At 36.1% G+C, this 23,279-nt stretch overlaps 1 pseudogene; it reads right to left on the reverse strand.

Annotated features, from left to right (window-relative positions):
* Positions 1-3,522: 3,522 nt before the first annotated feature.
* LOC143609343 (wax ester synthase/diacylglycerol acyltransferase 11-like) lies at positions 3,523-16,608 on the reverse strand (annotated as a pseudogene).
* Between the last annotated feature and the right edge of the window lie 6,671 nt (positions 16,609-23,279).

Here is a 23,279-nt window from a genome sequence, read left to right on the forward strand (position 1 = left end):
GCATATTTTATCATTTATGTACTCCAACATTTAAACCCTTATTATATTATATCATCCCATAAACGTTCCCATTTCCATTTTCGTCTAAGACCTAGCTCATATATCCATAAAGCTTGAACCTTTATGGGTTAAAATGTTCTTAGGCTAGATATAGGGTTCCTCATACGATCCATATATACCGTTGTGTTTATCTAGTCCATTTTTATCATCAAGTTCATATTTTTATGATACATCTAAACCCGATTTGCTCTAGGGTTAAGTTTTAGGGCAAACCATCCATAAAAACGAAACCTTTATATGTAAAGAACATACTTTTATGCGCTTTTAGGCTATGGTTAGCTTTGATATGCAACAATAATATTGTATCTTGCTTGTATATCCAAGATCTATCAAGATCTAGCTCGGTTTTGGTCTTGAATCCTTCTTATTGGTCACGACCGTATGTGAGGAGGTGTATGTGTGTGTTTTAGAGTGTGTAGGGAACTTGAAAGATAAGAAATGAGGGTTTTAGGATTTTAGGGAGGTTTAAGGGATTATTTATACTCACTTAAGCCCATGGACCTAAGGCCCACCACCAACCTTTAATCCATCTTTCATTTATCCAAGTCCATACTCCTTTGTTTATATTTAATCTTAAATTAAATATTAACACACATTTAAACAAACATAAATTCCTTTATTTATTATTATGAAATTTAGGATGTTATAGAGACTTCACTAGGCATAATACTCCTCGGGACCGCTTGATCAACCTTTCGTTCTAGCCGTTGTACTGGGAGATGGTTGTAGGTAGTGGTGCATGTAGATAGAACTATTATTTCGTTGTGTTCAATGAGGCATAAAACGTGTGTCCTTAAAGGAATAATTTGTGTCTTCCTAGTGCAGGGTGGAGCATAGTGAACTGTACCGTGGGGTGGGTTCACCTCAACATTATCGCTCGGAGGTGGTGAACATACAACCACATCTTACCATATGCGCCCACCCCCAATTGGAGCCACAGAGGGTGATCGCCACACGGTTTACGACATATTCATCGTGCACAATTTTGACATCCTTTGGTTCTACAACAGATAAGGCAAGATCTTCTAGCCGTTGCAGGTAATACCAATCTAGGAGGGTGCCATTCGATGAGGACGAGAACGCTCCACATGAAGATAAATCACCTCAGTTTTGTCGACACATTTACCAAGGTGTGAGGTTGCCACCTGAGACACGCCGGTTGCTTGAAGGGTTTGTCCAAGACTCGAGGGGTCAGCTTCGACGGATTGAACGGCTAGAGGACACACTAATGTGGCTAGTTGGTAACGAGTTTGAGAGGTCACATGCTGATGAGATCAAGCCTCCAGCACTACCAACGCCAGGTTAGGTTAGTTTCTGGATCCTAGGCATATCTTGAACCTGTCGTGTTGTTGACCCTGCGAAGTGTTTACCATTATCCATTGTTATGTATGCACAAACTAAATTATGCACATATATAGTTTCAGTTTGTTTTATCAGTAATGTTTGTTTATAACATTTAATTTGTTTGTTTGGTTTTGTGTTTGCATTATTGTTTAGTTTTGAGTAATTAAAAAAGTTAAAATGAAATATATTCTATATAGTTTTTTATAAATATGTTTGTTTGTGCATTTTAGTGTGTCAGTAGTTCATAGGTTTTACGTTTTCTTGTTTGTAATTAACAATGTGTTTTGTTTATGTTTTATGTTTTAACGGGTTGGATATAAGCGAAATTATGGGTAAAGCGAAGTTATGCTAACTTCCTCATTTATGTAACTGGGCGAAGATATGTAGTATATAAACATATCTTCAGCCTAGGGTTAGTAGTTGTTCATTCAAGTCATGATAACTTGTGAAGTTCTTTACAGTGTATTGAATGATACCAAGTTGTTATTCAATACAGGTAAACGTTTCGTTTAACCTTTGTTTTTATTGTTCTTGTTTATGTTAATACTCGTAATCATATACTAAGGGGATTACGTACCCTTAGTGTTCGGGATATCTCTTCTGTAACAATCCATTCCAGGGACCTACAACTGGTATAAGAGCGATAAGCTATTAATTGTGTGGTTCGGGAGTATCACACGAGTATTATAGCTTGAACAATGGATACTTCGCAAGTTTTACGATCACCAAATACTCAAATTACGTCCAAAGCCTACCTTCACCTACCTAACATCCCTACAAAACCCTACACTAAAAAACACAACCAAAAATCGAAAAACCAATTTTTCCATCCATCGCAGCGAAGTTATGGCTAGGGTTTCCACAGAAAGTGAAGTTATAACAGGCGAAGTTATAGCTAGCGAAGTTCTAACATGCGAAGTTAGAACTAGGTGAAGTTGACCAAACTTTTGGCCATGCGAAGTTAACTTAATTGTTTAGCCAAGTGAAGTTGATCTAACTTCGCTCCCACTGAGACTTAGGCGAAGTTAAACACTGTTTGAACTTCAAACTTAACGAAATTCACTATAACTAAAAAATGACTTCAATTAATACATCATAACTGGTTAAAATGGAAGCAGAATCTGGTTTCGCAACTAAAGCACCGAAATTACCTAGAGAACTGATTTAGTTCAATGGAAAGAGAGATTTGAACAGTACATCAAGTAGCAGGATGCCAAAAATGTGGGTGTGCATAGAAGACGAGTACATACCACCCACTGAACATTTGATGAAAGTGAACTAGTTAAAAAATACAATAAGATGGAGGAAGAAGAGAGGAAAATGTACGAAGCAGAAAATAAAGCCTTAGCCGCAATAACGATTGCATTGCCTCAAGAAATCCTTCACACATTTAACAAATCTAAAAAGTTATTTTGGTGATTTTCTCGTGTTCGTCTCTTTCCATTTCTACTCCTTTCTTATTACTACATGGTTTTGATTCATACTTTCGTTTCGAGTGATTTCCACTCACTCGAAACATTAGATCCGAAACTTGTTAGATCTGTACACCTCAAGAGGACCTTCAGAGATGATTTTTTTCTTTTAATTTAACTTTAGAATCATAATTGGGCTAATGACATTATTGTTTTATTTTAATTTTTAAAGGTAATGGTATTTTGGTTGTTTCACACGACTTAAGTAGGTAAAAACTAATAGAGTTAACAATCAGTTATCTGAGATTGCTATTAGTAACTAAATTGAAATTGGGATTATCATCGGCTTGATTTTTAGTTGAGATTATTAGTGGCTAATGCTTAATAGTTTTGATTATTAAAATCCAATTTTCATTTATGTAAGTGGAGGTTAGTTCTATAATTATTGTAAAATAAGGAAATCAATGCATTGATGTTTATACAAGTTTGATTTCTACTATTTTGAATTCAATTGATCCAATTAAGATCCACCATAAACTTTTAGTAGCTAAATAGAGTATAAACATGCACATATATTGTATACTAAAATCTGCAAAAAGGATTTTTATATAAGTTTTTAAGTATATTGATCATGGATCAATGTTTATTTGATGTATCAATCACAAATACACATATGCTTTAATGAATATATAATACCGACCACCACTTACATATTTGATAATTTTACAATTAGTTGAGCAGAAGTTTTAATGTCGCGAAGGGATTCTTCAAGATCATCACAAAGCTTGTGAGGGTCTGGTATGGTTTTTTCATCAGCTGATATGATAAATATTACTTTGTCCATGTAACTCATCACATGAATCATGAGTGCCTTGAATGAATGATGAAATTTGATTAGAAATTAAATTTGAGTTCTCCAGACTACACACATATAATTGTTAATAATACGATGAAACTTACATTTGGTTGGCCATAACAACTCGGAGCAATGTATGCAACTTAATGTCCAAAAAAAGTGATTTCTTCTAGGTGTCCGGGGACATTAGAGAACTATAGTGTTGTGTTGTAGAAAACTTTATGATTCAATTTCCCTGCAGCCTGTTTTTCATGGTTTGTTGTTTTAACCAAAAGTTAGTAACTATATTGAACCAAATAAAATTATTATGCTTTAAAAAGTATAATTATTTTTTATAATGTAGATTCCATTAATCAAAATAGTTTGAAAAGTGTTTACAGTATGGTATTAGCATTAGCATAAGAAGTTAATAAAAATAATAAAGTGTAAAGTAAAAAATTATATTAATTGTAAAAATTCCAAAGGTGCTTAGATATATTTAGTTTTAGGATTTGTAATAGATTAAATTAATGCGAAATTATTTATTTATTTATTTATTTTTTATGTCCAGGTCGATCTCAACCACTTATTATCCATCTACTAGAAGTTACGAATATAACTGAGTTTTGCCTCTACATATTAGACATTCAATTAAGGATTAAACAAAACTTTTGAAGTATGCATTTGATCGAAGTTCATACGAAATTTAAGTACCTTTATGCCAAACAACATTATGAATAACTTTGTAAAGAAGTAAGTGAACAAAGGCTCCAAAGAAGCCTTCTTGTGCTCTACTATGGCCTTTGCATCTCGAACATAATCTAAAGGATTTTTTTTAAATCGAATGTCGAATGGAAGTAATGAACAACCTAACTAGTTTCCCCATGTCTCAGCTGCATCTGTATCAGTGAAATCCTAGTAACACATAAACAAGTGATCGGAGATCGTTTAAACATCAAGTTGTAAAACCATTAGAAAGAACTAGGATGCCAATAAGAAGGTAGTTGCATGATTGCATACTCACATTGATCCTTGTTGTGGCTCGAAGGTTGAAGAAAAAGGTAGCACGGAAGCGCATGTTATCTGGAATATCAGTAATTTGATTATCTATTCCACCAATAAACCCATGGTTAAAAAATGAATCTTGAAGCAAAGGGATACAAATACAAAGATGTTAATTAGGAGGTTTCATATACAAACACATACGATATCTCCCATGTAGGTAGCGATAGAATCCAGCTTGTATGACTCCAAGTACTACATCGTTAAATGTCTACAAAAAGATATACCAAAACACGTGAAAATTAGTCTGTGCTATCAGGGTATGTGAAACCAAAATACTTTTGGACCAGACTTATAACTAACAATGAAAAATTTTATATACAAACTTAGAAAGTTCATATACAACTATTTTGAGGAGGTTCAGTTGAGCTATATAAAAGGTAGTTTAAACGGGAGCTTCCTATTTCTAAGCAAATTTTATGACAAAGGTTCATATACACAAAGAGACAAGAAAAGCACAATAATAAAAGTAAGAATCTATTTAGTTGGTTTATAATATGAATATTATTCTTTAAATGAATTATATGACTAATATAAATAGCAGTTAAATCATCTAAACCAATATAAGTTATATATATAATAAAAACTCTAGAAATTTTTTCTCTAACTATATTTTTGTAGTTAAAGTTTGAATCTCGTGTTAATAAAAAATGTAAAAGAAAATTAACTTTTTTCTTTCATGAAATTATACGTAAAAGTTAGTAAAAAAAACAGTAAAACAATTTTTTTATTTTATTATTAGATATTTTGCATTAAATTTAACAACATATATTACATATGTAAAAAACAAAAAAGAAAACGATGTTACATATGGTTTTCACAATTTTTTCAACTGAACTGAGTTTTCATTTTATACATTGCCTATATATGTAAAATGGAGGAATATTTTGAGAAACTTGATAAGTTGTAAGAACTTTAAGAACACAATATGAACCACACATTTAATTAAATGAGTATGAAATATGTGACTGATAATAAATTTGATTAAAAAATTAATTAGGAGAGTGAATAAATATTTTTGATTATTACTCAAGTTTGAATATTAGTTACACATGTGTAATAAATCGATTTGTGTGTAAAAAAATACTGTAATTTTTTTTACGTTACTTACACTTACGTATTACATATGTGTAAAAACAAATTCAAAAAATAAAAAAATTGTTACGTGAATTTTTTTCGAGTTCTTAAAACTAAAGTGGTTTTTAAAAGAAATCAAACCTATACGTGTGTGTGATTTTTTAGGTAATCAGTGTAAAAGAAATTCTAGCATATATGGTTGTGTACTACCCTTAAAAATAAAAAAGAAAATTGTGAAACCGAAATTTGGCTGGAATATTTCCCCCTATTAGTTAATGCACACGTACGATCCAACAACCGACAAATACTTCTTTCATCATTCATGTAATTTTCAAGTTTAAAAATTGATTATATATCAAGTATAGAATAAAAAACTTACCACGTTCATAGCTCTTTTTACCAGCTTAATGTCATCAAGGCTTACACTTCTAATAACAAACCGCCTAGACCTACCCTCCACGCCTTTTGAACCTTTCATTGGTGTTTTTGTGTCTTGTAGGAACATTGCGGTCAACACAAACATTGAAAGAGCAACAAAAGAGTTCCAAAGAACCCTAAGTCTTAACCAAAGGCTAGCAACGTTAGCCACACCCGACTTATTATTCCCTGGAAGGGTCGGCAGAGCCTCTGGGTCGGACACTTTACGTGTACAGGCAAGTAGGAGATTCATCAAGGATATGCCATCACCAATAGAGTGATGGAAACGGAAGACACATGTGCCTCCGGCTTCTGAAGTCTTAATATTGAGGATATGGAGATCCCACAAGGGTTTTGTGTTTTCAATATGCGATTTGCTGAGGTTGGAGATGTAATCTTCAACGAACTTTTAGGGTGATTTCATGTTTTGATTAAGTTCCGGTACAATCACATGGTCATCTATGTTTACATGTGTTGGAATCCACTTCATGCACCCGTTGTTTTTGTCCATCACCTGTTTATATGAAACATAAGAATTAAAACAAATAACATATGGTGAAAAGGTGATGATAGCATGCATAACATGCAAGCTCAATTGTACTTCACCTGCAAGCTTGAAAAATGGTGATTTTTTTAAAAAAGTATGAACCAAATTTTGTAACATCCTAAAATTTATAATGCTGAATAAAGAAAGTTATGTTTAGTGATTTCGCGTTAATTATTTAATATCGGGTAAGAAGCGGATCATGGACTTGGATTAATTGAGATGGGTTAAATGAGAATGAGCCTTAGGTCCATGGGATTTAAGGGATATAAATACCCCCTAAACCCAAAAATATCTTTCATTCTATCACTTTTCTAACACACTCCAAAACACACACACACCACACAACTTCGCCGCCGGACGAGGGAAGAACCGGGCAGATCCGAGAGAGAGAGAGAGAGAGAGAGAGAGAGAGAGAGAGCGATTAGTTGTGATAACAAGTAAACGGGATCCAACAAGCTCAAAAAGGTATGATTCTTGATCTTTGAAGATTAAAGATCCGAGCTTTATAGCGTATATACGACCGAAAATGGTTGGGAAACGTAGTGGGTGATGTCGAACCATAACAAGGGTGTTAAAATCGCCCAAAATGCTGGACAGAAATCAAAGCCGTGGCTGATCTGGGCAATTTCGCCTGCAACTGGGCAACTTCGCCTGCAATGCGATAACTTCGCCTTCAAAGCGATAACTTCGCCTGAGGCCAAGTTCGCCTAATTGATAACTTCGCTTACGGCCAAGTTCGCCTAACTGGTAACTTCGCCTAAATCCAAGTTCGCCTGATAACTTCGCCTAGAGCTAAGTTCGCCTGAGGTTTAACTTCGCCTAAAGCCAAGTTCGCTTGATAACTTCGCTTACGGCCAAGTTCGCCTAACTGGTAACGTCGCCTAAAGCCAAGTTCGCCTGATAACTTCGCCTAGAGCTAAGTTCGCCTGAGGTTTAACTTCGCCTAAAGCCAAGTTTGCCTGATAACTTCGCCTAAAGCTAAGTTCGCCTAAGGTTTAACTTCGCTTAAAGTCAAGTTCGTTTAGGAAATGAATTAAAAATCTAATGAAAAATGTGTTAAGACAGTTAATGGAAATAAAATTTTTCCAAGCTGACCTGGCAGCTCGACCCCAGCCTGGGGCTCTGCCCCTTGGACCCTGCTAGGGGCTGCCGCCCCTAGACCCCGCTGCTAGGGGCCCTTCCCCCGGACCCCCGTTCGTTGTGGGTCATATAAAGATATAAATACATTATGAGAAGTGATAGTTAATTGATACGTATACTTGTTATACAGTCAGCCGTGCACAACTGAAGAAAGGGATTACGATTAACGGTGAACGTAACCGTGTTCAGGTGAGTTTCTAGCCCCATTTATGTGTTATGTTTTCGGGGCTGTGTGCATACTCGATATGTTTGTTAATACGCTTATCCTAAGAGATAAGTGTATGCCTTATGTGAATGATGTGATATGTATGAATGATTGCTTGATGGTACGTGAACGATCTTCGGTTATTGCACGTACTGTCAAGTTGTAACGCTAAGTATAAGGTAAGTATGATATGTATGCTTATGTGTATGAATGTGATAAAGTTAATAAAAGAAGGAAATGATGGTTGTATGGTTACGAAAAGGGTACCGAGCCCTAATAATACTCGAGGTATGATGTATGGTTGTATGGTAACGAAGAGGGAATCGAACCCTACTAATATTCGAGAACTTGGGAACCGAACCCTACTAATATTCGAGGAAAGAGGGAAACCGAGCCCTAATAATACTCGTGGAAAGAGGGAAACCGAGCCCTAATAATACTCGTGGAAAGAGGGTACCGAGCCCTAATAATACTCGAGGAAGGAGGGTACCGAGCCCTAATAATACTCGAGGAAGGAAGGTACCGAGCCATAATAATACTCGAGGAATGTAGGGCGTAATGATCTTTATAACGTAAGATATGAAGGTAAGTTAATACAAAAGAAAGAATGAAAGTATGAAAGAATGAAAGTATGAAAGTATGAAAGTATGAATGAAAGAATATAAGTTTATGTGTATTGTATAGTGTATGATTAACTAGAACTCACTCAGCGTAGCTGACTTTTAGTATGCACGCAGGTGAGTAGGATGAGGCAGCTCGCTTGAGGAGACACGTGGCAATGAATAAGAGTCTGGCATCTGAAGACTTATGATGTTTTAATTTTAATGCTTTAATGTTGAAAGACAATGGATGTTTTGAGACAAGTTATGAATTATGTAATGTTTTATGAAAGTTTTATATTCCGCATAAATGTTTTAATTAACTCTGATATTTAGAACTGTGTTTATGAGTAAATCCAACACGAAAGTAGGGCTACCGGTAACGGGGCCTTACAAGTTGGTATCAGAGCAAAGTTCGAGAGATTTAAGCATCCTACATGCTTAGACTCGAACAGAGAATGGGATTTAAATAAGAAAGGAAAGGAGATGCCAGTCCAAGAATGCCATGTGTCGCTCAAGCAAGATCAGTAAGGTGAATTGTATGATTAAATGATATATGTTAATGAGAAAGAAAAGATATGTGAACGACAGGGACAGGAATAATTGATTGTTTGATTTGACTAATTGCTTAAGTAGAACCAGCAAAAATAGACTCATAAAGAGAAGTGTATAGGACACGGAAAGTAACGTGATCAGCTAATCACAACTAGCCACTGTTATTACCTGTTAGCTTTGCTATCCTTGTACTAAATAGTTCCTTGAGTGATGATGTTTGTGTTTTCCCTTAGAATACAATGGCTGGAGCTGGAGACATTGTTGGAGCTGGAGGTCGCACTGGACGACGCGGCAGGCCTCGTCGTGTCCAGCAACCTTCGGTTGAGACAGCTTCCAACACCGAAGCTGAAGGAAGCACAGCGGGAAGAAACCCGGAAAACAATGAAGGAGTTCAACTGGATCCCGCCATTCAAGCAGCTATTGTTCAAGCTGTGGCCACTGCTGTGAAGAATATTACCCCGGGAAGGTCTGCTGGAAGCCGTGAAAGAACTGTTGAAGGGGCAGGTGGTAATGGTAGAAAGGATGACGAGAGGGAGAGGGGTGACTCAAGTGAGGTAAGGTCTGTGAAAGATGATGATAGGAAGAGGGGCCTAGGCGGTTGCAACTATAAGTCCTTCAAAGGTTGTGACCCGCCTAAGCTGACTGGTTTAGGAGACGCAATCGCTACTCTTCAGTGGATAACCGCCATGGATAAGGTTATCCGCATTAGCGAGTGCCGTCCCGATCAAGCGGTAGGTTATGCTACTCAATCATTCGAGGATGAGGCTATGTATTGGTGGGAGAGTGTGGAGCAGAGGAAGACCCGTGAAGAGATCAAGGAGATGAAGTGGGACGATCTGAAGGAGTTAGTGATGATGAAGTTCTGTGCTGACGCCGAGGTTGAAAGGGCGGAGATGAAGTTCCTAAACTTGAAAGCTAGGACAATGACACATCGTGAGTACACCACCGAGTTCAATCGAATGTCTTGGTTGGTGCCCGATATGGTCAACACTGAGGCTAAAAGGATCAAGTGTTACGTGAGGGGATTACCACAGAGAGTCCGCATGTTAGTCAGGACAAGTAAACCTGCAACTTTCGATTCTGCTGTCGAACTCGCAGAAATGGTCTATGCAGACTTGGCTGCGGATGATGTGGTGGTGGGAGACGAGAAGAAAGAGAAGAAATGGGTCGCTCCTGCTAAACGACCCGGTACCCAGATGTGGAACCCTAAGAACAAGCAGCCGAGAGTTTGGGAGAACAGGTCGTGCAAGACTTGTGGCAAGGCACACAGTGGTGAGTGTAGGTGGGGAAAGGGTTCGGATACATGTCATAAGTGTGGAAAGATTCATGCCGGAGAATGTAGATTTGGGTCGAATGTTTGCTACAAGTGTGGGAAGGCAGGTCATTACGCTCATGAGTGCAGTTCTAAGCCTGCATGCTACAAGTGTGGTAAGACAGGTCATTTTGCTAGGGAGTGTACCGAGAGTGAAGCTGGAGTTAGTAGAAGGAAGGATGCCGATCAAGCTAGGCCAAGAACTAGAGCCTACATGTTGACCCAAGAACAAGCCAAGCAGATTCCGGATGTTGTCACAGGTACGTTTCTAGTGAACGGTGTTTCCGCTACTGTATTATTTGATTCGGGCGCAAACAAAAGTTTCGTAGCCACACCATTTAGTAAACTAGCTAAAATGAAAGCCTGCCGAGTGTCTGAAACTTTTGTAGTAGAAACCGCCAGTGACACTTCGGTTAAAATAACAAAGATGGTTAAGAATTGTAAGATAGAATTGGAAGGACATGAGTTCCCGGTTACCTTGTACGTTATGACCTTGGGAGGGTTCGATGTGGTTTTGGGTATGGATTGGTTGTCTGAGTTTGAGGCTCAGATAGTGTGTAAGAGTAGGATGATAAGGTTAAAGTCATTGGATGGTAGTGCGGTGACAGTTTATGGTGATAAGGAAAGTTCTAGGCTTAATGTCATTTCGATGATAAAAGCTGAGGGTTTGCTAAGGCGAGGGTGTGGTGCCTACCTGGCGTATGTTGTCAACGCTACGGCCGAGACGAAAGAAATGAAAGATGTTCCTATTGTGCGCGACTACCCAGAAGTATTCCCTGAGGATCTTCCGGGGTTGCCACCGGAGCGAGAGATAGAATTTCAGATAGATTTAATACCAGGAGCCCAACCTGTCACGAAAGCGCCTTACCGTCTAGCACCGTCTGAGATGAGAGAATTGATGTCCCAACTGCAAGAACTCCTAGACAAGGGTTTTATCAGACCAAGTGTTTCTCCGTGGGGTGCACCGGTTTTGTTTGTGAAAAAGAAGGATGGAAGTATGAGAATGTGCATAGACTATCGTGAGTTGAATAAGCTTACGGTAAAGAATAGATATCCGTTGCCAAGGATTGATGATCTGTTTGACCAACTGCAAGGTTCAAGTTGGTTCTCACGAATAGATCTCAGATCAGGCTACCATCAGCTGAAGGTGAAGGAGGCAGACATCCCTAAGACAGCGTTCCGAACGCGGTATGGACACTACGAGTTCCTCGTAATGTCATTCGGTCTAACAAATGCTCCTGTAGCATTTATGGACATGATGAATAGGGTGTGTCGACCGATGTTGGATAAGTCGGTTATCGTCTTCATCGATGATATATTGATTTATTCAAAGAGTGAGTCTGACCATGCCGAGCATCTGAGAGAGGTATTGGAAGTTCTGAAGAAAGAGAAGTTGTACGCCAAGTTTTCGAAGTGCGCGTTCTGGTTAAGAGAAGTGCAATTTTTAGGTCATGTGGTTAATCCGCAAGGGATTACCGTGGACCCAGCTAAGATTGAAGCGATAACGAATTGGAAGACTCCGCAGAATCCGACTGATATACGAAGCTTCCTAGGGTTAGCTGGCTACTATAGGAGATTCATCGAAGGTTTCTCCAAGATAGCCGCACCGCTGACCGGTATGACCCGAAAGTCGATAGTATTCAGTTGGGGAAAGTTTCAGGAAGAAGCCTTTGAAGAATTAAAGAAGAGACTCACGCAAGCTCCAATCCTTACTCTACCCGATGGCGACGAGGATTTCGTTGTTTGTGCTGATGCCTCGCATCAAGTGTTAGGTTGCGTGTTGATGCAACGAGGGAAGGTGATAGCCTACGCGTCTAGGCAGTTGAAGGTCCATGAGAGTACTTATCCGACGCGTGATTTGGAGTTAGCAGCTGTAGTACATGCTCTTAAGATATGGAGGCATTATCTGTACGGTACTAAGTGTATTATCTATACAGATCATAAGAGTTTAAAGTACTTCTTCGAGCAGAAAGAATTGAACATGAGGCAGAGAAGATGGTTAGAATTGATAAAGGATTACGACTGTGAGATTAAGTATTACCCCGGTAAAGCAAACGTGGTCGCTGATGCGTTAAGTCGTAAGAATGAGGAAGTCCTTGCAACAGTGAAGTCATACAAGTTGATCATGAACCCAAGTCTTTTTGAAGAAATCATCAAAGTGCAGTCAGAAGTGTTAGTAGATGAAGGGTTGGTAAAGAAAGAAAGGATTTATGGCCAGCAAGATGAGTTGATGGAAAACACTCATAGAGTTAAAACTAGGTTCGACCGTATGTGGATCCCACGCCATGGTGATCTTAGAAGTCGAATCTTAGATGAAGCTCATAAGTCAAGGTACTCAATCCATCCTGGAGCTACAAAGATGTACCAAGACTTGAAAAGAGATTTCTGGTGGCCAGGAATGAAGAATGATGTAGTGGATTATGTTAGTAAGTGCTTAACTTGCTTACAAGTCAAAGCCGAGCACCAAAAGCCTTATGGGAAGATGCAACCGCTAGAGATACCTGAGTGGAAATGGGAACACATCACCATGGATTTCATAACTAAGCTACCTCGTACAGCTAAGCAACATGATACCATCTGGGTGATTGTGGACCGTTTGACCAAGAGTGCTCACTTTCTGCCCATACGAGAGGCCATCTCTTCAGAAATGTTAGCAAGCTTGTTCATTAAAGAAGTTGTAACCAAGCATGGAGTACCGTTATCGATCGTGTCTGATAGAGATACACGGTTTACTTCGAGGTTCTGGAAGAAATTCCATGAAGCTATGGGGACGAGGTTGAACATCAGTACGGCGTATCATCCTCAAACCGATGGACAGTCTGAAAGGACGATCCAAACCCTTGAGGATATGCTGCGTGCTTGTGTTTTAGTTTTTGGTGGGAGTTGGGATGATCATCTGCACCAGGCAGAGTTCTCCTATAACAACAGTTACCATTCAAGTATTGGCATGCCACCGTTCGAGATGCTTTACGGTAGACGATGTAGAACCCCGGTGTGTTGGGGTGAGATTGGTCAGAAAGAAATGGGAAGCCTAGAAGTGGTTCAAGAAACGTCTTCAAAGTTCGATCAGATCAGAGCAAGAATGAAGGCCGCCCAAGACAGACAAAAGTCTTATGCAGATAAGCGGTGACGACCAATTGAGTTTAACGTTGGTGACTATGTGATGCTCAAGGTCTCGCCTTGGAAGGGGATTATCCGTTTTAGGAAAAGAGGAAAGTTGAGTCCGAGGTACATTGGACCGTTCAAGATTATAGATCGTGTGGGTGAAGTAGCTTATAAACTGGATTTACCCGATGAGTTAGAAGGAATTCATTCAACCTTCCATGTTTCTCATCTGAGGAAGTGTCTAGCTGATGACACGTCTCACGTGCCATTGATGAACATTGAGGTTGATGAACAATTGAACTACATCGAGCAACCAATAGAGATCGTTGATCGCAAGGAGAAGCAGCTTCGTCACAAGATTATACCTTTGGTAAAAGTGATATGGAAACACCGCAAAGGATCGGATGCTACTTGGGAAGCCGAGGATGAGATGCGCAAGTTTTACCCTAGTTTGTTTATGTAATAGTTAGGTTTCGGGGACGAAACCTCTTTAAGGGGGGAAGACTTGTAACATCCTAAAATTTATAATGCTGAATAAAGAAAGTTATGTTTACTGATTTCGCGTTAATTATTTAATAGGGTAAGAAGCGGATCATGGACTTGGATTAATTGAGATGGGTTAAATGAGAATGACCCTTAGGTCCATGGGATTTAAGGGATATAAATACCCCCTAAACCCAAAAATATCTTTCATTCTATCACTTTTCTAACACACTCCAAAACACACACACACCACACAACTTCGCCGCCGGCCGAGGGAAGAACCGGGCAGATCCGAGAGAGAGAGAGAGAGAGAGAGAGCGATTAGTTGTGATAACAAGTAAACGGAATCCAAACAAGCTCAAAAAGGTATGATTCTTGATCTTTGAAGTTTAAAGATCCGAGCTTTATAGCGTATATACGACCGAAAATGGTTGGGAAACGTAGTGGGTGATGTCGAACCATAACAAGGGTGTTAAAATCGCCCAAAATGCTAGACAGAAATCAAAGCCGTGGCTGATCTGGGCAACTTCACCTGCAACTGGGCAACTTCGCCTTCAAAGCGATAACTTCGCCTTCAAAGCGATAACTTCGCCTGAGGCCAAGTTCGCCTAATTGATAACTTCGCTTACGGCCAAGTTCGCCTAACTGGTAACTTCGCCTAAAGCCAAGTTCGCCTGATAACTTCGCCTAGAGCTAAGTTCGCCTAAGGTTTAACTTCGCCTAAAGCCAAGTTCGCTTGATAACTTCGCTTACGGCCAAGTTCGCCTAACTGGTAACGTCGCCTAAAGCCAAGTTCGCCTGATAACTTCGCCTAGAGCTAAGTTCGCCTGAGGTTTAACTTCGCCTAAAGCCAAGTTCGCCTGATAACTTCGCCTAAAGCTAAGTTCGCCTAAGGTTTAACTTCGCTTAAAGTCAAGTTCGTTTAGGAAATGAATTAAAAATCTAATGAAAAATGTGTTAAGACAGTTAATGGAAATAAAATTTTTCCAAGCTGACCTGGCAGCTCGACCCCAGCCAGGGGCTCTGCCCCTTGGACCCTGCTAGGGGCTGCCGCCCCTAGACCCCGCTGCTAGGGGCCCTTCCCCCGGACCCCCGTTCGTTGTGGGTCATATAAAGATATAAATACATTATGAGAAGTGATAGTTAATTGATACGTATACTTGTTATACAGTCAGCCGTGCACAACTGAAGAAAGGGATTACGATTAACGGTGAACGTAACCGTGTTCAGGTGAGTTTTTAGCCCCATTTATGTGTTATGTTTTCGGGGCTGTGTGCATACTCGATATGTTTGTTAATACGCTTATCCTAAGAGATAAGTGTATGCCTTATGTGAATGATGTGATATGTATGAATGATTGCTTTATGGTACGTGAACGATCTTCGGATATTGCACGTACTGTCAAGTTGTAACGCTAAGTATAAGGTAAGTATGATATGTATGCTTATGTGTATGAATGTGATAAAGTTAATAAAAGAAGGAAAGGATGGTTGTATGGTTACGAAAAGGGTACCGAGCCCTAATAATACTCGAGTTATGATGTATGGTTGTATGGTAACGAAGAGGGAATCGAACCCTACTAATATTCGAGAACTAGGGAACTGAACCCTACTAATATTCGAGGAAAGAGGGAAACCGAGCCCTAATAGTACTCGTGGAAAGAGGGAAACCGAGCCCTAATAATACTCGTGGAAAGAGGGTACCGAGCCCTAATAATACTCGAGGAAAGAGGGTACCGAGCCCTAATAATACTCGAGGAAGGAGGGTACCGAGCCCTAATAATACTCGAGGAATGTAGGGCGTAATGCTCTTTATAACGTAAGATATGAAGGTAAGTTAATACAATAGAAAGAATGAAAGTATGAAAGAATGAAAGTATGAAAGTATGAAAGTACGAAAGTATGAATGAAAGAATATAAGTTTATGTGTATTGTAGAGTGTATGATTAACTAGAACTCACTCAGCGTAGCTGACTTTTAGTATGCACGCAGGTAAGTAGGATGAGACAGCTCGCTTGAGGAGACACGTGGCAATGAATAAGAGTCTGGCATCTGAAGACTTATGATGTTTTAATTTTAATGCTTTAATGTTGAAAGACAATGGATGTTTTGAGACAAGTTATGAATTATGTAATGTTTTATGAAAGTTTTATATTCCGCGTAAATGTTTTAATTAACTCTGATATTTAGAACTGTGTTTATGAGTAAATCCAACACGAAAGTAGGGCTACCGGTAACGGGGCCTTACAAATTTTCTTTAAAAACTTCAGGACGAATTTTTGTTTTTATGCCAATGATGCCAATGATATAGACATTAGAACCAGGCTCATGAAACAACTGAGCCATAGGACTTAATGGTTGATCATGGTCATCTCCTTTCTTAAAACACTCAAATGTTTCTCTATTTTTGGTGGTTTAATACTTGTAAGAGTGTTTAAATTTGGAATGCTATCCATGATCTTTTGTGCTACAATACTAAATTTGTGTATTTTGGTACCAAAGGTACTCATTTATATAGATGGGCAAGGCTGCAATATTTCTTGTGAGCCCAAGAATTGGAGGTGCTAATTCGCCCACATGGATATTGATATAGCTTTTAAAGCATTTGGTATTCTTTGATTACGACAACAAACATATCTTTATAAGATGCTAAAACAAGTGTTCTATATTAATAATATGTATGTATGTATAGAGTTAGATTTAAAAGTGACTCCATAAAAGTGGGGGAAATGGGGAACATCTTTTTCAACCTTTAATTAATTCCTTACATTCTTATGATGCACCCTCAAACACTTACATCACATTATTTTGTAAGAGAAAAATAACTTTTTAAAAGAATCAAAAAAATAATTAAAAAGTTATAGAACAAAAAAAACAAAAAAATAAAAAAACCAAAATTTTACCTAGCATCCCCGGTCAAAAGAAATATTGAAAATTTAATTAAAATAATATAAAAAACGAAAAAATAACAAAATTAAAAAATATATATATCTAGCATCCCCCGTTTCAAAAAAGAAATCAGCTTAGCCTTGGGGTTCAGTTTAGCTTTTAGGGATATGATTTATAGGGGGTTTAGGTTTTTTAGGTTGAGGGTTAGGTTTTTTAGATAAATTTCGTGAGATAACCATAGGTTGGTTATTAATATATATATATATATAATTGTTGAATATACATTAAAATATTACGAAACGTGTTTTTTATATGTAAAATTTGAATGAGATTTATTGTTTATGTGTAAAATTTAATGAAAAGTGTTATTTTACATGTAAAATATTTAATTTTTACATGTAAAATATTTAATTATTACATGTAAAATCTTAAAAAACTGTTGTTTTACTTGTAAATGCTAATGAGATTTTAATGTTTTACGTGTAACATGTTAATGAAAAACGTTATTATTTATGTAAGATACTAAATTTTTACATGTAAAATCTCAAATAACTATTGTTTGGCATGTCAAATGTTAATAAGATTTGTTGTTTTACTTGTAAAATGATAATAAAAAATGTTATTTTACATGTAAAATATTAATTTTTACATGTAAAATCATAAAGAACTGTTGTTTTACATGTAAAACGTTAATGATATTTGTTGTTTTATGTGTAAAATGTTAATTAAAAGTGTATTTTACATGTAAAATCTTAATTAATTATTATTTTACATGTAAAATGTTAATGAGATTTGTTGTTTTACGTATAAAAGGTTAATGAAAAGTGTTTACCCCCAGCTAAAAAAACCTAAACCCGTTAAAAGCTAAAGTAAACCCGAAGACTAAAGTGAGTTTGAGTTTTTTTTTTTTTTGAATTGGGATACTAGATAAAATTTTGGTTATTTTTATTTTTTTAATTAATTTTTGAAATTTTTGAAAGTTTTTTTTGGACCGTGGATGCTGATAAACATTTTGGTTTTTTTTTATTTTATATTTTTTTGTTTCTTTTTTTTATATTTTCTTAATTATTTATTTGATATTTTTTAGGTTTTTTTTTTCTCTTGACAAATATGATGTGACGTAGGTGATTGTGGGTGCACCATAAGAATGTGGAGAATTGATCAAGGGTTGAGAAGTGTGTTCCCTAGATATAAGGCTGTTATTGTAGAAAATAAAATTTCATACTTAACGTGCGAATCAAACAAACTAGCGGTGGCAGTTGTGTAAATTACTTGAACTCGCCTTTTTCTACATAAAACCCAATTTCATCGATACCAACCATCAAACCCCAATCAAATTCACTCCAAACCCAAACAAAATGTCCCAATACTAACTACAATCATCGATCAATTTCACTTTTCAAGTGCAAATATCATTTCTATTTAGTTTTATTTGTGCAACTTGTCTGTTTATGGCTTCTATAATATGTTCTTAGGCTATAGTGTAATTATTTTCTCGACTAGAGTAATTTCCATAGTTGTAGTAGTTGTTTTGTATATAGTGTATTTAGTAGACATAAGTAGAGTAATTATTAACATGTTTCTAACTAGTTGTTTTTTGTGTGTAATTTTCTTGTTTATTTTCTCGACTAGAGTAATTGTCATAGTTGTATTAGCTGTTTTGTATATAGTGTATTTAGTATGCATAAGTAGAGTAATTATTAACATATTTCCAGTTAGTTGTTTTTTGTATGTAATTTTCATGTTTATGGCTTTTGTGATATGTTCTTACGCTGTAGTGTAATTATTTTCACGTCTAGAGTGATTGTCGTAGTTGTTTTTTATATAGTGTATTAAGTATGAATAAGTAGTGTAATTATTAACATGTTTCTAACTAGCTGTTTGTAATGTTAATTAAATAGTGAAAATGAGGAAGCGTGAAATAATATATGTGAAAATGACTTGTAGATATTCCAATGATGTATCATCACCTATTGTTTAGATATATGCAATACGAACTTGTGTGAATACATGATTGAATTATTAAATAGAACAAAAAGAGCATGGTATAATACTAGAAGTAACTACTAATATACATTATTAAGGTCTCTATATTGAAAAAAAATTGTTTGTTTATGTATGACAGTTATTGTTTGCACATGAGTATCAAAAAGGGCACGAGATTAAAGTTCAAACACCTTCAATAAAGTATATCACAACAATGGTGGATGCAATAGAAGAAACACTTTTTAAAGACAAAGGAAAAAACAAAAATGAAGTGAAAAACAAGAATGAAGTGCAAAACGAGAATGAAGTGGAAAACAAGATTGAAGATGGAACTTATAATGAAAATGAAGGTACGTTATTTGTACATAACTACACTATCATTTAACATGTTAATGAGTGTTGTTTCACATAATAAACAAAATATTTTACTTAATTTTGCAGATGATGATTACCACTCATTAAACTTGGGATTTCGAGTTGGAACAAACACACAAGAATATATCGATGGTTGGATTACTACACTAATGGAATTAAAATTAACAAGAATCTCAACCTACTTGGCCTCAAACTACATAAAGGAGTTAGAAGAAAAAAAAATCTCAGCCAATGACCACGCGAATATCTATAATTTTCTTTCTAGGTCTGTTTCATTTAATCTTTACTAATTATTTCATGTAGCGTTGACTTATGGGTAGTCATCTTTTTGATTTTGTTCACCTGGACCTTTCCTAAATTTTCTAGCTAGTATTCTCTCACTTTCATATGTACTGAAAGAATTATCTTGAGAGTTTGTGCGATCTTTTCTTGACACAATTCTTTTAAAAGATATATTAATAACTTCAAGGAAATTTAAATATATATTTATTTATTTTGTTTTTACAAGATTGCACAACATTTATTACAATTTGTATTGTTTACAACTACTAAGATTCTTATTTCTTCCATCGAATAATCAATTTCTTGATCTTGTTTTCCTTCATATTGTTTTCTCCTTTCTCCTTTTCTTTTTGTCTCTCCTCATCATCCAATTCTTCCTTGAGCATTGCTTTAACTATTTTAGTGACATTGATTTCATCATGAGTTAAATCATCTTCAATGTCATACATTCCTTTATAACTCATGTTCTGACGTTCACCTTAAGTGTGATCAAAGTAAGGTTCTTGTATTGTTGAATAATTAAAATATTCCTGTCCTTAAGGATTTTCTTCTAGATAAGTCATTACTTCTTTTCCTTTTGGCATTATTGTTTTCTTGAATTTACTTTATCCGACTTCATACGTGTTCCGACTTGGAATAATTTGAGCTAGCGGGATGTCAGAATCAAACGAATCTGAATCTTCCTTCATTGCTATTTGGTATGATTTTTCATCACTAGATATAGGAATTGAGAGTAGAGAGGTTCCGATGTATCATTTTCCTTTACCAGATCGAGGCTGAAATGATCATTTGCTAGATTGACGATCGGATATCTGTACAAGGTTATTTTAGGGATAGGAGTGTATTTCCTATCTTATCTGTATTTGTTTATATCTTATGCATAATAACTATGATCATTCAATTATTTCTTTGATATCCTTACATGGATACTAATAATTATTATTTACTTATTTCTGATCAAAGCCTATGTATAATTATATACCTAATTCGCTCAGATCGATGGCTCTGATATTAGTCTATCACACCCCGAATTAGGGCCTAGACGTGTGACCAATAGTTGGTACATGTTTTGTAAATATATCAGAGTTTGCGGATAATTTAGCTAAAGTCTTTATTATATAATAAAATATTAATATATATATATATATATATATATTTTGAAACATTAATTTATTTATAAACCTTTATTTATAATAATAAAATATTTAATTTATTTGGAAAGCTCCTCGAATAATAAATATCCGAGTGTTTACTTTATAAACCATGTTTAAATATTGTTTGCAATATTTTAATAATTAAAAACTGAGTCATCTCTACCTTGCGAGCATCTAACTCCATGAGTGACTATAATTCCTTGCTACCTGTACTAACTTTATTTTCTGAAAATGTTGAGAAAATACGTCAACGATGTGCTGGTGAATCGTTGATTCTAAAAACATTTTATAAATATTTCTTTGTCTGACAAGATAGTTTTCTTGAACAATCTAAGAAGAAACGTCTCTTATTTCTAGGATTTTCCACTTCCATACACACACAATTACGGTTCTCTGGGAACTGATGCCCGTTGAAGAACTTTTATTATGATCTCTAGTCTGTGACCACGTAGCCTTGATTGAAAGACTAGACAAATTATGTTTGGATCCAGACACATGTGTACTCGGTCTGAGTTGCATTTATTTTCTATCTTGTAAAATTAAGGATCACGTAATCCCTTAAATCTTTATTTGATTGACTTTTGTTTAGATAAACAACCCGTTTATATTGACTGAAAAAAGTTTAATGTATTCACATGTGATTGTCTGTTCCTAATGATGTGGTGATATAAGATCTAATCAGTGGAAATCTTCATTTATATTCCATGAACACTCAGTAAAAATTTGAGACCAATCCGACGGCTAGATCTCCAGGAATCGTTGTGTCCTTGTGGGTTATTTTCTCAAAAACGGGAATTGGAGAAGTGTGTATTTTTGATAGTGTAAGCTATGGTGTAGAGATGGACGAAAATGGAAAGGATTAGGGTTTAAGGGGTATTTATACTCCATTAAGCCTATGGAACTTAGGCTCATCTTTCCTTTTTGGTGCATAATTAATTTAATCTAATTAGCCTACTTATCCTTCCATATTTATTATTTTATTATTTTTTTACTAACTCAAGTAAACTTTTCCACCATAAATAAATAATATATTAATATTATTCTTAGAAATTTCGGGATGTTACAAAACTGGGTCATTTCTACCTTGCGAGCATCTAACTCCATGAGTGGCTATAATTCCCTGTTACATGTGCTAACTTTATTTTCTGAAAATGTTGAGAAAATACGTCAACGATATGCTGGTTAATCGTTGACTCTAAAAACATTTTATAAATCTTTCTTTGACTGATAAGATAGTTTTCTTGAACAATTTAAGCAGAAACGTCTCTTATTTCTAGGATTTGCCACTACTATACACACACAATTACGGTTCTCCGGGAACTGATGCCCATTGAAGAACTTTTATTATGATCTCTATTCTGTGGCCACATAGCCTTAATTGAAAGACTAGACCAATTATGTTTGGATCCAGACAAATGTGTATTCGGTATGAGTTGCTTTTATTTTCTATCTTGTAAAATTAGGGATTATGTAATCCCTTAAATATTTATTTGACTGACTTTTGTTAAGATAAACAACCTATTTATCTTGACTAAAAAGGTTTAATGTATTCACCTGTGATTGTCTGTTCTGAATGATGTGGTGATCTTGTTTGAAAACCTTTAAGAATGAATGATTGATTAACCTATAATAATATAGGTTTATATAAATATCCGGGTCATCTCTTAATCTGGATACATACCTTTAGTCTAGTTTTGATAGCTTTAAACCTTTATTGATCATTTTTTTGAATAAAATATTTTGATGTGAAATCTTTCTCTTTATTTGTCAATCATGTCTTGAGTTTCTTCTTCAAGAAGAAATGTCTATGATATGTTTCTTCTTCAAGAAGAAACATCATTTATCTATAACCTTGATATATAAAATCTTATGTTTCTTAACTATAAAGAAATCTTATTTTAATTATTACTTTAATTTGATCAAGGACTAGGCTATACCCCTGACTAGGGTCTTTAGCTATAATAATATAATAATAACTTAAGGCATAACTCCTACTTTACACGGGTATTAAGAGTTTAAATACCTAAGCTTGAATGAGCAGCACTTCAGGTATATATAGTCTACTAGAATTTAATTCGTCAGAACTTCGGAGCTTGGCATGTACTTCGAGGTTGGCACACAAAACGAGGTGCGCCGGTTGTCCGGACTTGTCGGCACATACTTCGAGGCAATTCGGTTTACGAAGATATAATTATCGGAATGAGGGCATGCTTTACGAGGTAGTGAGAGAAAGTAATTTAGATAGAGAAAGGTTTTGGTGTGAAATGGATGTGCCGTGAACCCCTTCTATTTATATCTGATTTTGGACTTATCGCGTATCTCGATGGGTTCCTGAATGCCAATTTTCATTTTTAGTCCTTTGCTTTTGGTAGCTTGTCATGTCTGGGTCTAACTCCCTTTGTCCAAAAATACTAAGGCGGCTCGCGGCAATGCAAGCGTGC

The sequence above is a fragment of the Bidens hawaiensis genome, unplaced genomic scaffold, assembly GCF_021521415.1.
Source record: "Bidens hawaiensis isolate Kalapana, Puna unplaced genomic scaffold, B.hawaiensis_p1.1 tig00419547_1, whole genome shotgun sequence".
Classification (NCBI taxonomy): Eukaryota; Viridiplantae; Streptophyta; class Magnoliopsida; order Asterales; family Asteraceae; genus Bidens; species Bidens hawaiensis.